Below are 18898 nucleotides of genomic sequence, written 5' to 3' on the forward strand. Positions count from 1 at the left end.
TGCCTCGATTGATGATGGCGCGGGCGGCTACGGCTACGGGAATGAGATTGGGACCGGGAGCGTGGTGGGGCCCCACAAATATGTCATCAAATGCGACCAACAACTACAACAACAACAATACATATGTACATAGTAGGTAAAAATGGTGTCGTTTTGATTCGCCGCAAAACAAAATAGTCCATCAATCATGCACACTTGACCGACCGAGCAGGCCGAATGAATCGAAAAGTTGGCCAAGTGGTCATCAATGCCACCATGGAACATTTACGGAATCGTGTAAGCAAATTAATCCACATGCACCTATCTGGAGCCAAAACCAAATGAAATGCTTGAAACCAACGCGTGGTCTTCAAACAGTTGAGCTGATATTCTACTATATATTGCAGTCTGCCGTGGATAGAAAATTACTTGGATATGTCTCGAATGAAAAGTTTTGGTTTTTATCCACAAAATCAATCAGAACAAGCAGATGCTAATTGCCAGAAAATATAGCTTTTGTGGATAAATGCATTTAAATACAAATGCGACACTCTCATTAACAATGAAAAATCTTGCAAAGAAAATAGAGGGATGTATTTTTTAGCACACCTCTATGATTGAATCGATTTTAAATATTTGTCAACAGTTGAGCATATTACATACAAAATATATAGAACAAAAAGACAAAAAAACAAGTAAAATCGGAATGCATATTGAATCTTAAAATATTTCAACTACACAGCATTTCTTGCAGCACAACTAAGAAACAAACAACACACATACATTTTTAAATTTTATTTCCAGCTTGTTGTTACATTTTCATAAGCTGTTGAATAACATACTGACTTACTTACTTTTAAATTCTATTTCTAAATGCTAAGCAAATGAAAGGTCCTTCAGTAAATTATAAAGTAAAATAAATGATCAAATATTCAGAATCAAGTAACTCAATACTGCTTTTGTGAGCATTTCTATTTATTTATGTAAAACAGTTCTTCTATTTAAAGGAAATACAAGTAATTGCATTTTTAGAGAACAATATTTTCATTACTCGTACAAGTTGTGATATTGAGGATCAATATCGTTCTTCTTTCTGCTCTTCAGTGTTTTATGAAGTTCCATTTATTGCTAATATTATTATTTTGTTTAAACTAACTATTTCTTAATTTACATTAAAAAGAATAGGAAAGTGTAATGAGTCGATTTTAAGTCTGTTTCATTTATAGGACTTTATTGCACTATAGAGTGTTTTTTCGGCACAGTAAAAATAAAATTTGGAAATGCCTAAATCAGCTTGCAATATCTTATTTCTTAAGGAGTTCGCTTTCGCAGATGGAAGAACATACTATGCGTGTATTATTCATTTGTGCCCATGGTATCATTGAAAATATTTGTCCATATGCATGCTTCTTACTAACCATATATCCAGTTGATATATATACATATGTGTGTGTGTGTGTGTGTGTGTGTGTTAGCTGCCTTTCAATCGCATTAGAGAGCAGCAGCCGTCGCATCCTTTTGCCCGAAATTGATGACCGGCCGTATGACAAATTATCATCAATCAAATTGTGGCCAATGCGTGGGTTGCCGCAGCCACATATATGTATGTATATAGCAAGTACATATGTATGTATATACAAGTATGAGTGTCATAGTATACTGCCCCCGCTCCCGCCCACAAGCCTAGTGCTTAAGTAAAGGCAGAGGCTAGTGCGCTACTTTCATGGCTCGACTTTCGCACGCTTAACGACTGAATAATTTTAAGCAATTTAACCAAGTGAATGGCATGTTGTGGCTAACACACACACACACTCACACTCACACAAATGCACGCACGTGCATTTTAGTGTGTGTGTGTGTGGTGTATTAAATGCAAATTGACAAACGTTCAAAATGTAATCAATGCGATGCGTAACTGAAACCACTCACCACCGCTATGAACACACACACACACACATGAACATACACACATACAGATATACATATGCATGTGCATGTGTATGCACGCATTTGTGTATGTGTATGTGTAAGCAAGCCAAGTGCGAGCCCCATTGCCTGCCAGCGCCTTTTTGACCAAGTTAAGTGCTCATTAATGCGTAACACGGAGATTGGCTTCAAAAGCCATGCACCGAATGCTTTTAATTGTTATTAAATTACAGTCCCAAGTGCGTTCACATGAAGTGAATGTGTTTGCGGACTGACCCCCCACCTCTGCCCTTCTCCAGCACAGCCCTCCACTCCTTGATGCCTGCTCCCCGGGCCTAGTCAACGAATGGCGCGCAATTTTTTCGCTTTTGTTTACCATTCAGACCACACTAGAAGCAGAAAAGCAACAACAAATAACAGCACGGCACTGTTCGGTTCGGCTCGGCCATTTGAATATATTTTGATATAAATATTATTTAGCTCGCTATTGTTATTTGGCTTTCGCTTTAAAAACGATGATTTTGCATATTAACACGCACAGACACACACATGCACGCACCCATACACAATGGAGCTGTTTGGCTGATGCGATCCGAACTGGTTCAGAAATGCTGATTCCGCAATACGAATCAATTTCGAACTAGCTGTGCATTTTTAAAGCCAGCATAAATGGGAAAACGCAATGTATTTATCATTCATTTGCAAAGAATTACGGATTATTTAGCTTTTTGTAAACTACAAAAAAATTGATAGCCAGATAATGTGGATAAGGAGCTCGATGATGCTTTCATTCATAAAAACTACTCAATAAAATTGTTCTCTATTATTGAGCAATCTAAACAAAGTAACGTTTATTACAAGTAGTATATTTGAAAATTAAGTGAACTGATGAGAAATCTGAAGGGGAAGTCACTTGCTATTGCTAATTTGCGTTCGGTTTTGCTTTATTCCATTAAAAACTAATTTACATAGTTTATCTAATTTCTGACAAACTGTAGGATCACTAACTCCATGGGCGAACCAAACAATACTGAATACATAGCAGCTAAGATTATAAATAAATATTAGCTGTTCCATATTAAGAATCTAAAATAGACATAAATATTCCAATAAGAGCAGCATAGTTTGTCGGCACCATTGTACTTATTTCGATTGTATTGTACAAAAATAGTCTTTTGTCAATCATTCCCCATTTCAAAGTCCGCAAAACAGTTTAGTTATAGAACAATTTCAATCAAACCCTAATCGTAGGTAATTGGAGCACATTTGATTATAAAAGTGGGACACGTGGATGATGTTAAATATTTTGTAAAAATCAGCTAATACTGATAGTTTTACTGAACCAGTTAGCTGATATGGAATGGCAGGAAAATCGCACAGCTCTAGTGGAGACATACATACATAGATATGCATAAAAACTCATATGCGCGAAGTTCATTCAACTATGTGTGGATGTGGATGTGACTGTGAGTGTGGCCTAAGGGCAGCTGCCACAGCTTCGATTTGCCGTGCAACTTTGGTGGCGCGAAACCTGCAACACAGTAGCCAAGAGACGAGGCTGGCTTCGGTATGATGGAAAATCGAAATCCAAATTATTGACACTTGAAGAGAGAACCCAAGAAGGCAGGCAGGCAGGCAGGCAGGAAGGCAACGGCAACTTCTAGAGCGTTGCTGTCTATAACTCTTTCCTCTTCAAATTTGTTGTTGTAGCTGTTGTTGTTGTTGCGCTACCGCTACCGAAAATTGTTCATTAATGAAACTTAATTGATTTCATTCATTAATCATTAGACGAGACCAAAACGCACGTTGTTAAGCATTGCCGTCTGCTTCACATAGAAGTCTCTGTCTGCATGTATGAGTGTGTGTGTGTGTGTGTTGAGTGTGTTGAGTGTGTGTGTGTGTATGTGTACGTGTGTGTTTGCAACTTCCGTTCGATTGGGGTTTATGAATGGGTTGCTCCGCGCCACTGTGACGATGCAGATTTTGCTCGGCTTGCCAAGCATTTTCGATCAAATTGTTGTGGTAAACGTTTCACAATGTTGCAGCAACTTTCACTTGAAACGCACAAACACACACAGACACACAGACACACACACACGCTCGGATTGTCGCAACTCTTTTCCCCTCGAGACCAGAGACGCCAGTGCTGATACCACACACCACAGAAGCACTATCGCCCACCATTGACGACGTCACGACGGATGAAGTGATACTAGCCGCTCGCAGCCTGAAGCCCAACAAAGCGCCGGGCCCAGACGCAATACCGAACCGCGCCCTCAAGCTGGCATTGTGCATGCACCCCGAGACGTTCGCCGCTTTCTTTGGAAAGTGCATCAGAGAAGGAATATTCCCAGATTGCTGGAAGGTGCAGAACCTAGTCCTGCTGCCAAAACCTGGCAAGCCATCTGAAGACCCCTCGTCGTACAGGCCGATTTGTCTCCTGGACTCAATCGGTAAGGTGCTGGAGAGACTGCTGTGCGTGAGACTCGAGGCAGCCATCGGCCTATCTCCAAACCAATTCGGGTTCAGGAAATCGAGGTCCACGATTGACGCAATCAGCAAAGTGGTGGACATCGCATCTAAGGCGATATCAGGCAACAGGTGGAAAGGTGGATCAAAGGAGTACTGCCTTGTGGTGACCCTCGACGTCAAAAACGCGTTCAACTCGGCAGATTGGGGATGCATCCTCAACGCACTTGCAGCTCAGGGGATACCATCGCACTTAGTACGCTCCATCAGAAGTTACCTTAGCAATCGCTTACTTAGATATCATACCTCATCAGGCACCAAAACCGTTAATGTCGTCGCTGGAGTTCCTCAAGGGTCGGTCTTAGGGCCGCTGCTTTGGAACGTCATGTACGACGGAATTCTCTGCCTTCAGTTACCGCCTGGCACGGAATTAGTGGGTTATGCAGACGACATAGCGATTGTAGGCGTTGCAAAAGAGATCAGGGCTGTGGAGGATGCATGCAATCGATGCATCGTAACCATAATGAGTTGGCTGTCCACGGTTGGCCTCGAACTGGCGGCTGGCTAAACTGAGGTTGTGCTTATCAGCAGTCGCAAAACCGTAGAACAGGCGCACATTCGCATCGGAGGTCTACTAGTTCCTTCCAAGCGCTCCATTACATACCTTGGAGTCAGGTTGGACACACGGCTATGCTTTCGTGAACATCTGGAGCAAACAAACAAGAAAGCTGCGGAGGTAACACGGGCGCTGTCGCGAATAATGGCCAACACGCGTGGCCCCAAGCAAGGACGAAGATTACTTCTGATGAGCGTAACGAAGTCGATAATGTTATATGCGGCACCAATATGGGCTGCCGCGGTAACCAGGAAAAGTTACGTCAGGGACCTCGTAGCAACGTATCGGCTGAGCGCACTCCGCGTCTGCAGCGGCTTCCGGACGATTTCGGATGACGCCGTGTTAGTGATCGCAGGGATGACCCCTATTGACCTCCTCATCAGAGAAGCCCGCAAACTTCACGAAATTGCAGCTGGAGAGCCTCGCAGATCCGAGCGGGCGGTGGCTAGACGAACAACTATCAGCGCGTGGCAAGAGCGTTGGAATGCCTCGTCCAAAGGCAGATGGACCCACCTATTAATACCCGACGTATCACTGTGGATAAACAGAACGCACGGGCAGGTTGATTTTCATCTAACGCAACTCCTAAGCGGCCATGGTTGCTTTAGAAGTTACCTCCAGAGATTCGGGCACGACTCCAGTGCGGAGTGTCCCGCCTGCCGAGGAGTAATTGAAGATGCTAACCACGCAGCCTTCGAATGCCCTCGTTTTGAAGCGGAAAGACTGAGATGGGAGGCGACTACTGGAACCCCTCCCTCGGCGACGAATTTTGTGGCGAACATGCTCGCTAACGAGGACGCTTGGGCGGCGAGTGCAAGCTTTGCTGCTTCAATAATGGGCAAGCTCAGAAAGCTGGAGCGTGAGAGGAGCACCATATAGGCGGGCTGTTCATCCGGGCGAAGCAATGCCTAACAGCCGTACCGCCCGGTCTACAACCTGCGTATATGTATATCTATCTATTTATTTATGTATATATATTTTCTATCTATATTTTTGCTCTGTCAACTTTCTTATTTAATTCATATTAAAGAATACAAAAAAAAAAAAAAACACACACACACCACTGACACCGATACACCGATGCACTCATGCCCATACCGAGCTGAACACTCAAATTACACGGAGTCTGGGACAGCCCCCTAAAATCGTGTCCAAATTTAAAACACGCATACATATATCACTTTATGATCAGTTAAAATTATTATTTGAAACCCAAACTGCCAAGTTGACAAAAACGAAACGACAAAACTCAAATACACTATTATTACTATATTATTATAAGTAAAATAGTTAGGAAACACATTTTACCTTTTCTTTTCCAGACTTTAAAAATATTGTAGTTTTTAGATAATAAATAAATGAATGTGTTATTTATTATTTACAAAGCTTCTAATATTAAGACACGTTGTTTTTACATTTATTATAGCGTATAATATAAGTATATATCATATAACCTACAGTTTTAGCACGATTTATTATTATTTATTGTTTTTTCAATATACTTTAATATCTTCTTCTTTAGTGTCGTTTTCTTGTACATCTCCTTCTTTTATATATTCTTCTCTTATATCTTCCTTAGTGTCTTCTTCTTTTATATATTTTCCTTATAGGTTTTCTTCAATTATATTTTCTTTTATAAAATGTGTTCTTCTATATATATCGTTTTATAGTTATGTCTTATATATGTATGCCTCTTTTATATTTTCTATATCTTTAACATATTCTTCCTTTATATTCTCTTATATATTCTTTAATGACTTCCTCTTTTATAGCTTATTTTATATCTTTTATTTAGAATTATAATATACTTTTAAATATGTTCAAGTTACGAAAAGTTGTGTCAAAATAAATGGGTACTGTGAGTTTTTTTAAATATGCGAGTTCTCCCTTTATTAGTATAAAGTGCTCGTACAGATAATTTATTCTGTTGACTCCATAATAAAAAATATTAAACAGCCTCAGACATCACATGATGATCATCTTTGGCTTGAATAACTTGAATTTCTCGAACCCATTCATTCGAAAAAGTGCTTTGAAATCAGCAGACCCTTCCTTGTTGAGAGTATTCTAAAAATTTTGATTTAATATGTGCGCAGGCGCAGCGCACAAGGCGGGCAGTGGACAGCGGGACTGCCGCCGCCGCCACCGCCACCGCCACCGCCAAAGCCAAGAAATATTGTTAATGCGACAAATTTATGAGGCGGCGGCCAACCACTTGCCTGTTTTGACAAAACAAAAGTTTTAGGCGCAAGAGTGTGGCGGGTCGGCAGGCCGATTGAATTACCCACACACTAACGCATCATCGCATTGGATCAGATCCGCTCAGCATCGGCAGAGACATCGGCCCCAAATCCACATCGACATCGGATCACAGTGCGGGCAGCCTCTGCAAGTGGGGGCCCCCAAACCCAAATTTGTTTGGGAGAGCAGACTGGCGGTCGTGGCCCTTTGTGCGCGGTGTTTTGTGTGTTTTGGGTGTTAAATTTATGTTTGGCTTTTAGCTAAATTCAAATTCTATCGCTCAATTATGTTGAGATAAAAGGAAATTGCTGCGACATTAACACTTTCTTAATCTGATGTTCTGAATTTATGTTCGTGGGGGCCCAATGGCCAATGGCCGTGGAATTTGAGCGGCGTCAGGCGTGCATTTTCGAAACCGCATTAATGCCACGCGCACTAAATGCGTGCGGAACGCTTTTGAACCGGCCCAAAAATACAAACAACAGCAACAACAATAAAAACAACAACAACAACAACACTAACTGTCTGACCCAACAACATCGAATGCGGACGTTCGGACAACGTTGAAGCGACCGTGCTGTTTATTTAAAATTTATTACCAAAATTATCGACTAAACGATGCAAGCAAAAACAATCGATAAAACTGAATTCTTCAGCCGGTTTTGTCGGGCCTTAAATTGGAGTACGCGAGGATGTGGCCGTGGTTGTTTAAAAGCCATTGCATTAAACGTCAAGAAAAACCTTTTAATTTGCTTGTAACAAAAATTTGTTATCTCCTAAACTGTGCCATAAAAAACGAGAACGAGAACGGGAACGGGAACAGCGAGAATCCAAAAAGGCGCAGCCTCAAACGTAGCGAAGCCATTTTAATATATCACGGTAAACTCAGCTCAGCTCAGTTCTGAACTGAGCTGAGTTCTGTTCTGTTCTGTTCTGGGCCGGGTCTCTGGGTCTCTGACAGAGAGTCGAAGTCGTCGATGCTGCCCCTAGTCAGATGATCGCGGCACCTACACAGCACCCAGCGACGCACAGTCTGTCCGTATTCTGCTCTCCATTGTGCTCAGAGTTGAGCGTTTCAGGTTCCGTTCGAGAACACATTTTCTAGTTCTTTGCCTTGCATTCAATAAATTTAATCTCCTTTTGAGAATGAAGAGAATAAGATATAATGATTGGCCTACAAATATGCCATCATACTAGAACCATATATTAATAGCTAAGTAATACACAGATTGCTGTCAATCTAAAATTCAAAATAACTTAAATTTATAGCTAGACTAGAAAAAAAAGAAACTTCAATCTTCAACCACATATTTGATCGTGAAATACGAAAAGGACTGTAAAAAAATGGTTATACTAAACATCAATCTAGGTTTAATTATTTTTATATTCAGCTTATACTCAATTTTGAACTGATTTGGAAAATCAATAAACTAGTACCTGTATAGATAATTAGAAGATTGATAATCAAGAGCAAATAGTTCGCCGAACTAGCTCATCAATGCTCAGCACAACCTGAAGTTCGCTTCAGATGTGTTGTCTTGTGCTGTGGAGCCTGAAGCTGTGACTGGGGCTGAGGGTTCGAACTCGAGTTCGGGCTCGGGCTCGGGTTCAGGCTCTTAAAAGGTGTTGATGTTTAAGTTTAACATTGTTTCTCGTTATCGTTATAGTTTAGTGGCAGCGACAACAAAAGCTGGCAGAGCCGAAAAAAATAAACGCAGTCCGGCTAATTGATGCAACTTTTATGGTCTACAAACACACACACACACACACACACATATATATATAAATATATATATATATATATATATATATATATATGCATATAAATATATATACCTACATGTATATACATATCTGTACATATGTATATTGGCTTGGAGTTACTGCACTTTTCGGTATGGCTGCAATGTATTTTTAGCTCACGTTTACACTCAACCGATAAGCATCAGAGCGCTTGAGATAACAACAGGAACAATAGTTGTATGTTACCAACGCGGCAACAACAGCAACAACAGCAACGATGTAAGTATCTGTGTAGTATCTTGAAACTCACTCGCCACATGCGAAGCGACATACTTGTATACATACATACAGACGTGTATGTATGTACGAGGACGAGTGCGCGTATGTATCTGGAGCACTCGCATACAACTTTTATACACATTATGCACTTTTAATACATCTTGGCGATAAGGCCAGGTTGTTGTCTTAGCTAAAATATATTCATCACTGCACGCTGTTCGCTGATAGCGAGCCCCCAGCGCTCTGTTTTAATGAATGGCCAGTTGGGCGGGCTCTGAGATCGGTACGGGTTGGGGCTTGGGCTTGGACTTGGGCTCCTCTCGGCCAACCTCTCAGGTAGGTGTGCTAATTGATGTGCCAGAATGTGGCATGCGCCGCTGCTGGCGCGTGGGTTTCTCCTTTATCGCAACGCACGCAGCGCCAAAAGCTGTGCGCGTCATAAAGTTGCAAGTTGTCAACCGAAGAGCGACGATCGACGATCGACTATCGACGATCAACCAGCCGGCGAAGGCGAATGCGACTCAACACTTCAAGCCATACATATGTTTGGCCGACTTACGAGTAATATAGTCTCACAGTTGACTCAACCGAAATCCCAAGCTCAGACCAGACCAGACCTAGGCACAAGAATGTTGTGCATAACATCAATGAGTTGTTCACTTGCTGGGGTACAAACTAGAACTCATAGTACAAGTAATAATAATAATGCACAATTTTTAAACAATAAATTATGTTTCTTTTCATAATCCTAACTCTAGATTGGTCTCTTTTTTCCAACTAGAGGAAATAGATCGCGTTGACCGACATGAAACAAGTCATTTATTTATTCGACTTAACACTAGATTATAATATTACAAAGCAAAGGAAAATGTTTCAATTTTAAGCTTATTTCCGAAAAATACTTGTAGATAAGTAGTAAATGAAATAAAAAAGAAAGGAATTTTTTAACAAAATATTTCTCAACACATTTTCAATCGGTTTTGAGTTGATAAATAGTTTTCAGGCCCCTCACAGTTTAAGCAAAATCATATGTGTATGGGAGAATTGATAAGGAGTTGGGTCCATCTGTTTCTACATGTTTCTTAATAGAAAACGAGAGCTACAGTAACACGTTTCATCAATTAAAGAAAGAGAGTTATGTATGTATAAATATTAAGCTACCATTTAAAATATATTTCAATTGAAAAGACTGCAAACATTCCATCGAGAAACTTGCGTATATCTACTATTACTTGTATATAGCACGCTTTGAAGTTTCTAGAACGTACTACAGAAGTTTAATTAGCTACTGCTTTTATACTGTAGAATCTGTTCAATCAAGTAGGAAATATACATACATATATAGTATGTATGTGTTACAAATAATTAAATGCCACATTTCCAGTATTTGTGCAATAAACGAACATACCTAACTACAATAAATAATATGCGCCATGCCATTAAACGGTCTTCGAATATTTTGCCTCGCTTCACCTTATCAGCAAATACTTTGGGCAAAACTTGAAACAAATCAATAATTATATCGGAAAGAGAGCAACAAAACAGCAACAACAACAACAACAATGTAAACAATGGGCACGAAAATAAAAAATTAAAGCCCATCAAAATTAATCGAACAAAAGCAGCGCACAAGCCACATTTTATGCATAAACAAATGCGCTCAGTAAGCGCAGTGAATAAAAACAAAAGCAAAAGAGGAGCAACAAAATAAATTATTACACTCGTATGTATGTAAAAGTATGCATAAAGTCGAAGCTCAAGTCGAGCTCAAGGTATGTCGAAGAATAATTTTAGAAATAAATAAATAATTCAGCACTTATCTTTAAGCAAAATGTTAACTTAATTAGATAATTACTTTAATGTCGTTTTAAACAAAAACAAATGCGCAGCTCAAACAAAGGCTTGTCATCAGCACCAACTCATAAGCTTCAGATATAGCTACATATGTATTTCTTTGGTTGACATACAGACTCATGTGCCATCGTCATCATCATCATCATCATAATCATGATCATCAGCCTCATCTGCATCATCACCATCACCAGCACCATCACCAACACCAACAACACCGAAGTATCAGTTTTGAATGAATGAATTGTGGAATAAGACAAAAACGGCCCAGAACGAACCGCAAACAGTGACAACAAGCCAAATTTAATTAATGCACAATCTTTTATACTATGTTGAAAATTGACTTAAATTATTTATTAGCGAATAAAATTAAAAACTTAACGCCATAAAAGTGTTAAAACCACTTAACAAACCATTTGCAAGCCAGCGGCGTCTGATTTCTGACCATCTGTCTGCCACTCTGCCTGTCCGTCTGTCCGTCTGTCTGTCCGACTATCTGTCTGACTGTCTGTCCCACTATCTGTCTGACTGTCGACGCATGCGCCTTGTGCCGCCAACATTCACATCCACATCCACATCCACATCTCCATACATCCACATTGTGATGCAGGGCCAGAAATGCCTGACCAGACCCGACAGCTTCGATCACATATAGACATACATATGCACATGCTATGTATGTATGTTTGTAACGCAGCTATATGTATAGCCTGCCCACGGGCGCGTCTTTTGTATCTGTGTTTCGTTTTCTTCTGGCTCTCGGTTAAGTGCAAAATAATTTATATGCGTAAAAAAGCGAAAACTTTTAAAAATCGCTTCATTTGACAAAGGGAAATAGAAACAAACACACATACCTACATCTATCTATATGTATGCATAAGTATATACCAATATATTGATTAGCTGTATTTTAATAAATTACTAACTAACGCAGCTCGTAACTCGGCCTAGACGCGAGCTATGTGTTTCGGGCCTGAGTTGTCAGCGCGTTTGTTTTGGCTTTGACTTTGGTTTAGCCTTTAACGCTGGAGTTGGTGCGTTTTTATTTTGTCATTTTTCTTGTTGACTTTTTTCTTGATATAAATATGTGTAATTAACATAAAAAAGCAGTTAACAATTTGTACAACATTTATCTAATTTTTTTGTTTAGTTTTCTTTCTCCCTCTAGCTGTCTATGCGGCGACCAATTTTGGCTTTCTGTTTAGAAAAACGTGCCTATGTCTGTATAATTATGTATATTTTTTAAGTGGTCTTTTGTATGGTCACCAAATCAAATCAAAGCAAAGAAAGCAAAGCGTTTGGCAATAAACACTTCTACCTATTCAAACCATAGGATCTGAATGGCAAGGTGTTCGAAAAGACAGAGACATATTTGCTAATTGATTGCGTGTCTAAGCCCAAAACGGACTGCTTAAAAATATTGTGCTACTCGAATATTGAAAATACCAGAAAGTAAATTGAGTCCTCGGAAAACAAGTTGTTGAAGACAAAATGAACATAAAAGGACAATAATTTTACAACTAAATCACTTAAGCTTGGAAGAAAAAAGAAAAAAAATAAGGATAATACTATAATTGATACTAATACTATGCCTGTGATATACTTAACCGTGTTCGATTTCAGATTTCAATCTCAACTTACTTTCAACATATGTATTTTTCAGTCCATCAGCTCCGGTGAAAATTTCAAAACATTCGAGCCGACAAACACAAAACATTTCCAAATATGTGAAGAATTTGAAAAGAAGTTAATATTATGGTTAATTAATTCTCCTTTAAATGAAATCTCTTTTAACAACCGACAACTAAGAACAACAACTGAAGGTCAAGTGCAGAACACACACCGGAAATGTTATGCCGCTGTTAAGCTGCTGTTAAATCCGCTCCCACTGTCAACTCACTGTAATTTATAATTATTTGTATTTGTAATGCTGTTGAAAGAACTAAGATCTTTTTAAAGCCTTTACAACTGCATATTACAGCGCAAAAATGTTTTCTCTATTTATAATTTATTTATTTGTGTAATTCCGAAATTGTAATGCCGCTTTGGTTACAACTTTAAACAGTTTTCGTAACATGAACAATTCGTTGTCCGGTCGAGGCTTACTGTACACTTTGTACAATATATATCTTGAATGCAGGGAGCATAAATAGAGACAAACAAAATAAGGGTATACCGGTTATTAATTAAATCTTATAATCGGTGGTCGCCGATTTGTTATGATTTGAATCGAATTATGTTAATGTTTAATCATATTCTAATCCATATTCTAATCCACTCCACTTAACTAAAAAAAAGATATTCGATACATTAAGGAAAATGCACAAGAGCGAATTGCTAGACCGCAACATCTTAACATCAACCCATTTAGTGTCTGTCTGTTGTGTTAAACTGACAGACTTAGGTACGTTAAAAAATGCAAAACCTTTTTTGATTATCGAAAAAATGTAATCAAATATGCCAATAAAAAATGTGCAACAACTTGTGCTTGGTTGGTAATTCGAAACGCTTACAAACGACGCCCAGGAGTTGTTCAGAATGAAGCACCCATGGGTGCGCAGTGGGAATTCGACATTGAAAATGAAATGTACATCAAAATAATAATCAAAAATAATTTACAACAACAACAACAATGGGCTCACTGACTGACTGGCTGACTGACTGACAGGCACTTGAACAAAGTGCTGCAGCATTCGAGCGTATTGAAGGATGTGTGGTTGATGAGCGCACGGGCGGCAGGACGAGTCGAACGGGCACATAGCGTATGCTGCACGACAGGAGGCCAAGGGGTACGAGGTGCGTGGAGTGTAGAGTGTAGAGTGTGGAGCGGGGTGTACGCTTCTCTGCCTTCCACTTGGTTTACCGCGCACATCAACACCCTCGGCTAATTGATGACAAATTATTATGAGCGGCAGCAACGCACCCAAAGCCAATTTTAATGAATGTACAAAGGCAGCATAGAACAGGCGACGGGGACGTGGTCGGGGGCAGTGTGCAGGGCGGCCAACTGACGGCATAGAACTGACAACTGTCAAATTAGCAAAAGTAGCAGACGGCAGACAAACACACTTCGAAAAACAAATGTAACTCATATACCTATTTCCTAAAAACTGAACAAATCTCGTATGAGTTGTCTTTAGTTCCTATCTTCAGCAACCTTCTGATCTCGCTAATATCCGGCATGCAGCGGTCAGACAAGCAAATAGTTTGCACACAAATTCGTGCAGATTTCAGTTTAACCGGATTATTCTTTGTCGTAGTTACAAATTTTCTTTTGGCAACGTTGTTGAGCAAGATTGTGCGCAAATAATTTTCCAGCTGACCATTGCTGTAATTTGTAGACATAACTTTCCGTTTTAGCTTAATTTAAAATAGTGTATATGTCTGATATTTAAGGAATTGAATTTGTTTCGTCATGTTGATTATACATTCTTCCTTCTGGTTGTTACAATCTACCTTTCAGTAAAGCCTAAAACAATGTGATCATACTGTATAAAATTTTAGGTTAACAATCGCTTTCATTGATCCAACTTAAGTTAAAACGAAGCGCCAAAATGACTATAATTTGAATAAGTGTTTTACTATCAATTAAGGCTCTTTTCTGTGAACAGAAACAGTACGATAAGTTCAAGATCATGAAGTGATATGGATACGCTAATTATAGAGCTAGAAATTGTGTGAATAAATAGCTTATTCCAAGTCATACGATCTTAATTTTTTTTTTTACTCAAGGGTCGGTCACATGCGATTTAAATCGGTTTTTCGTTTTCATGCACAGCACAGTGAAAACAAGCCTAATATTACCTTTAAATGATTCAAGTTTTTCATGGAATTTTCTTTTAATAAAATACTGAGGGATCCACTAGAATTTAATTAATTTTCAAATGAATTCAATCAACCGATAAGTCAACCATTAAAAGCAGTTTCAAGTGGCCCAAAATACAATCATAATACAAATTGTATATTCTTCTGTAATCGATGTATCTTCAATAAAATATAAGCGGAACTTCTGCGTGTTTTTCTGAGTGTAGTGAAAAAGAATTAAGCCTGAAATTAAATTTTCATACCAAGACCAAATAGCAGCACGAGCCAAGGATGTACAGTGTAGCTGTTGTTGTTGCAGTGCTGCTGCTGCTGCTGCTGCTGCTGTTTCTGCAGCTCTTGTTGTTGTTGCTGTAGTTGTAGTTGTTGTTGTTGTACGAGTACATATTCAAATGCCCATTGTAATTCATCCCCCGTTTTATGCCAAGGCCGCCTGCTGTTGCCATTTGTTCGTTGCCTTTTGGCCGCTTAACAACAATTGGAAAATTGGCTGGACTCTGCAGCTCATGCCTTAAATACTATACATACATACGTGCATGTATGTATGTACGTGTGTACATATATAAGGTATGTATGGGAGTAATTGGATCCCATGTGCAACTGTTTGCTTTCGAGCACTTTTTGCCTTTTGTTAACATTTGTATAAGTTTAACGCGTCCCTCGCAGCTTGCGGTCCACGTGCCAAAGAAATTTGTGCGAGAGAGAGGAAAACCATTGGCTTGCAATTAGTGTTGACGGATTTTTTCCATTTAGCTGCACTTTGAGCATTTGGCCGCAAGCGTCTTTAATTCACACTCGAATTAATGCTGCCGTTACACACACAGACACACAAACACACACACATACAGGGAAACACGCTCATAGATACTTATAGTACAAGGCTGCTGGCACGCGTGTCCTTTTATTGTTGTTGTTATGGCCGTTGCTGCCGCGACACGTGCCCCGCGCACAAAACACAAACAAAAGCTTGACTTTTGGCGCCCAAACACATTCAATTCAATTGCTCGCTTGCCATCGTCCTTGGCCGCATACAAAATCAGCGCCCAGTCAAGTCAAAGGCAACGGCAACGGCAACGGCACAGAAAACAAACAAGGCCAGCAACAGGGACCACACAACACGCAACACAACAACAACAACAACAGCTAAAGCTGCAGCAACTAACGGCACTTGCTCGGCAGTGAAGTATCGCCTTACATATCGTTTGCACGGTGAGAAACTTTGCTCCGACAGCTGACTGAGCAGAGACCGAAAAGCCAGAACCAGAGCCGAAACCAAGTCCAAGACCAAGCGAGCGAGCAAACGACAATTCGACCAACGGACCAACAGACGGACCAACAAACGGACCAACGGACGGACCAGCCAACCAACCATTCCACCATCCCACCATTCCGACCATTCGACCGAACCAAACCAAACCAAACCGAACCAAACCGAACCGAACCGACCCTTTGACATTGGCGTGTGCCCTGCGTCAGCCGGCATGCTAAATGTTTTTTTGCTGCATTGTTTAGCATTTTTGGCCGCAGGCGCGCCAATTTCTGTTGCTGGCTGGTTCCTCCTGCTGCTGCTGCCGCTGCTGCCTCTGCCGCTGCTGCCTCTGCCGCCGGTGCTGCATCAAATTGCTGCCGCCTGATTGCACGCAGCTTTTCACAGTTATGCAGTCGACCGGCGGGCTCTGGAGCGCAACAGAGGAGCGAGAGACGGGCGTGAGACACAAGCGTGAGCGTGAAACTCTAGTACCTATGCGCCACCGGGGCTATAACTATATTCTTAACTGATATAAAATACCAATTAGTCTGTCGATCTATCAGAAGTTCTCTTAAAATTTTAATGAGCATCAACATTTTTCAAAGAAAACAGCCATAATTGTCTCAATCCATCACAAATACTATACATGCTCGTTTGGAACAGCTGTCCCTTTTAATAAATATATATTTTTTAGTTAAATATATTTCTGAAATATAGTCAAAGTATTTCGCATCGAAGATACTTATTACTATCTTATATCTTTTTTATGCTTTCCAAAAAACCTGAAAAGTTTAGGGAATTATGAAAAGCCATTAGAGGTAAGACTACATATATTTTAGGAGGATATGAAATAATAATCGTTTAGAAGTAGATGAAAAATATGTTGAATAGTTGCTTCAAATATAGTAAAAAACATTATCGCCTATAAAAACGTAATATCTTTTAATCCCTTTCCCACACAACGTTTCTTTGAAAATATGTATCTTGAACGGTTTGTTATAATACTTAGATAAATACCTATGTGTGTACCATGAACAATGAAATGAAACCGCATGGGTTCAATAATTTTAAAAGCAATTCTGCTAAATAAACCTAAAAGTATTACTTTACTTAAGCCCCTCGAAATAGGCATGTTTCAAACAATTCCCAGTAAACAAATATCATTTTAATTCAGTCTAGGATCTTGCTGCTGTGACTTGCCAAAAACTAGTTGCTCTTCAGCTTACTTCCAACTAATTCTAATTATATTTTTACCTTTTAGATTAAAGATCTAAAATACATTCTGGACACTCGGTATAGCAATTCCCCTGACATCTATCAAAGAAATACCTTTGTGAAATCAAACTAATGTGATTTATTTGCTATATTAATATGCACTTAAGTCCCTTTCAAGTTTTGGAGCTTTAGTTTCTACAATTGATACTTCAGATACTTCCGCAAAGGCAGAATCTATAAAAAGAATTATTAATTAGTGAACAAATTCTTCGTTTTTAAAAGGAATTGTTTCAAACTTAGAAATAATCCCCTATTTACTAAAAAATGTAACTCTTGAAGCTTCGGTAGAAAGAAAGAAATGTGAAGCACATGCTTGATTCGTGAGTTACTTAGAGTTCTTAATTCTCTGAGGGGCTTATAACGCTTCCGCACGCATCTCTAAAACAGAGTCGGCGGCGGCGGCCAACAATCGGCACTCAACTCAGTCAGTATTCGGTATTCGGCTCGAAATTGATTGAAAAACGCCAAACCACAAATGAAATAAAATTGAGGCGGCCGCAATTGGGAAATTGCCATGATCGGTGCACAAAAATCGAACGCATGCAAAATTGAGATGCCGATGACGATGCCAAATCGCTGCGAGATCCAAAAACCAGTAGCAGTACAAGAAGCCGCACTATCATTCGATCGGTCCCGGTTCAACTGCAGTCCAATCCAGTCCATATTCCATTCTCATTCCCATTCGACCACGTCTGCCCGCAATTTTCAGCGTTTACCTGCGTTGGGCCGACAAATCGATTTCTGCACTGGCGCCACAAAGCCATTTACAATAATTTAAAGCAAACTGAAAGTTGCCCACAAAAGCCGCACTAATCAACTCTGCCCTGAGCGAAAAGCCCACAATACTCGTACCGCATCGCCTGGCCCCGAGTTCGCGATGTCCAACACCCCCGCTTAGTTGAGAGCGTAGCCAAGGGGCGAAAGCGATTGCAAATATTGCTTTAACCTCCTTGTCCCCAAAACTACATACTACAAAAGTATGTATCTGATAAAAAGTTAATAAAAATGCCCTTTGCTTATACTACTACATAGTGGGAATATTCGAGACAGTTGTGGAGAGGCTTATTAGCGATCTCTAATGAAGGTATAGGTGGATTCTTGTTCCCCCACTGCTAGCCAAAATATCTGAAAATATAATTAGTTCTTTATAATATTAACATGAAGTGTAGTAGAAGACACGGTAAATATAAGCAAGAAAATAGACAATGGATGCCTGATAGTTATAGAGAGACCAGATGTCTTTATAATAATTATTTCATTTTTCATCGACAAATTATTTGATTTGTGTATTGTATCTGTCCTTTGCCATTCAGTCCACTGATATACTTTGATAATGGCTTATCCAAGAATAAAAGCGCCTATTTAGCTTGGCTCTACTTAAGTTCACATTATTAGCCTTCAATGGCGAAACTTTTCAGTAGACATAGAAGCCCGCTTCAGCCGAGAGA

Source organism: Scaptodrosophila lebanonensis, unplaced genomic scaffold (assembly GCF_003285725.1).
Source record: "Scaptodrosophila lebanonensis strain 11010-0011.00,11010-0021.00 unplaced genomic scaffold, SlebRS2 tig00000098-arrow-pilon, whole genome shotgun sequence".
NCBI lineage: Eukaryota > Metazoa > Arthropoda > Insecta > Diptera > Drosophilidae > Scaptodrosophila > Scaptodrosophila lebanonensis.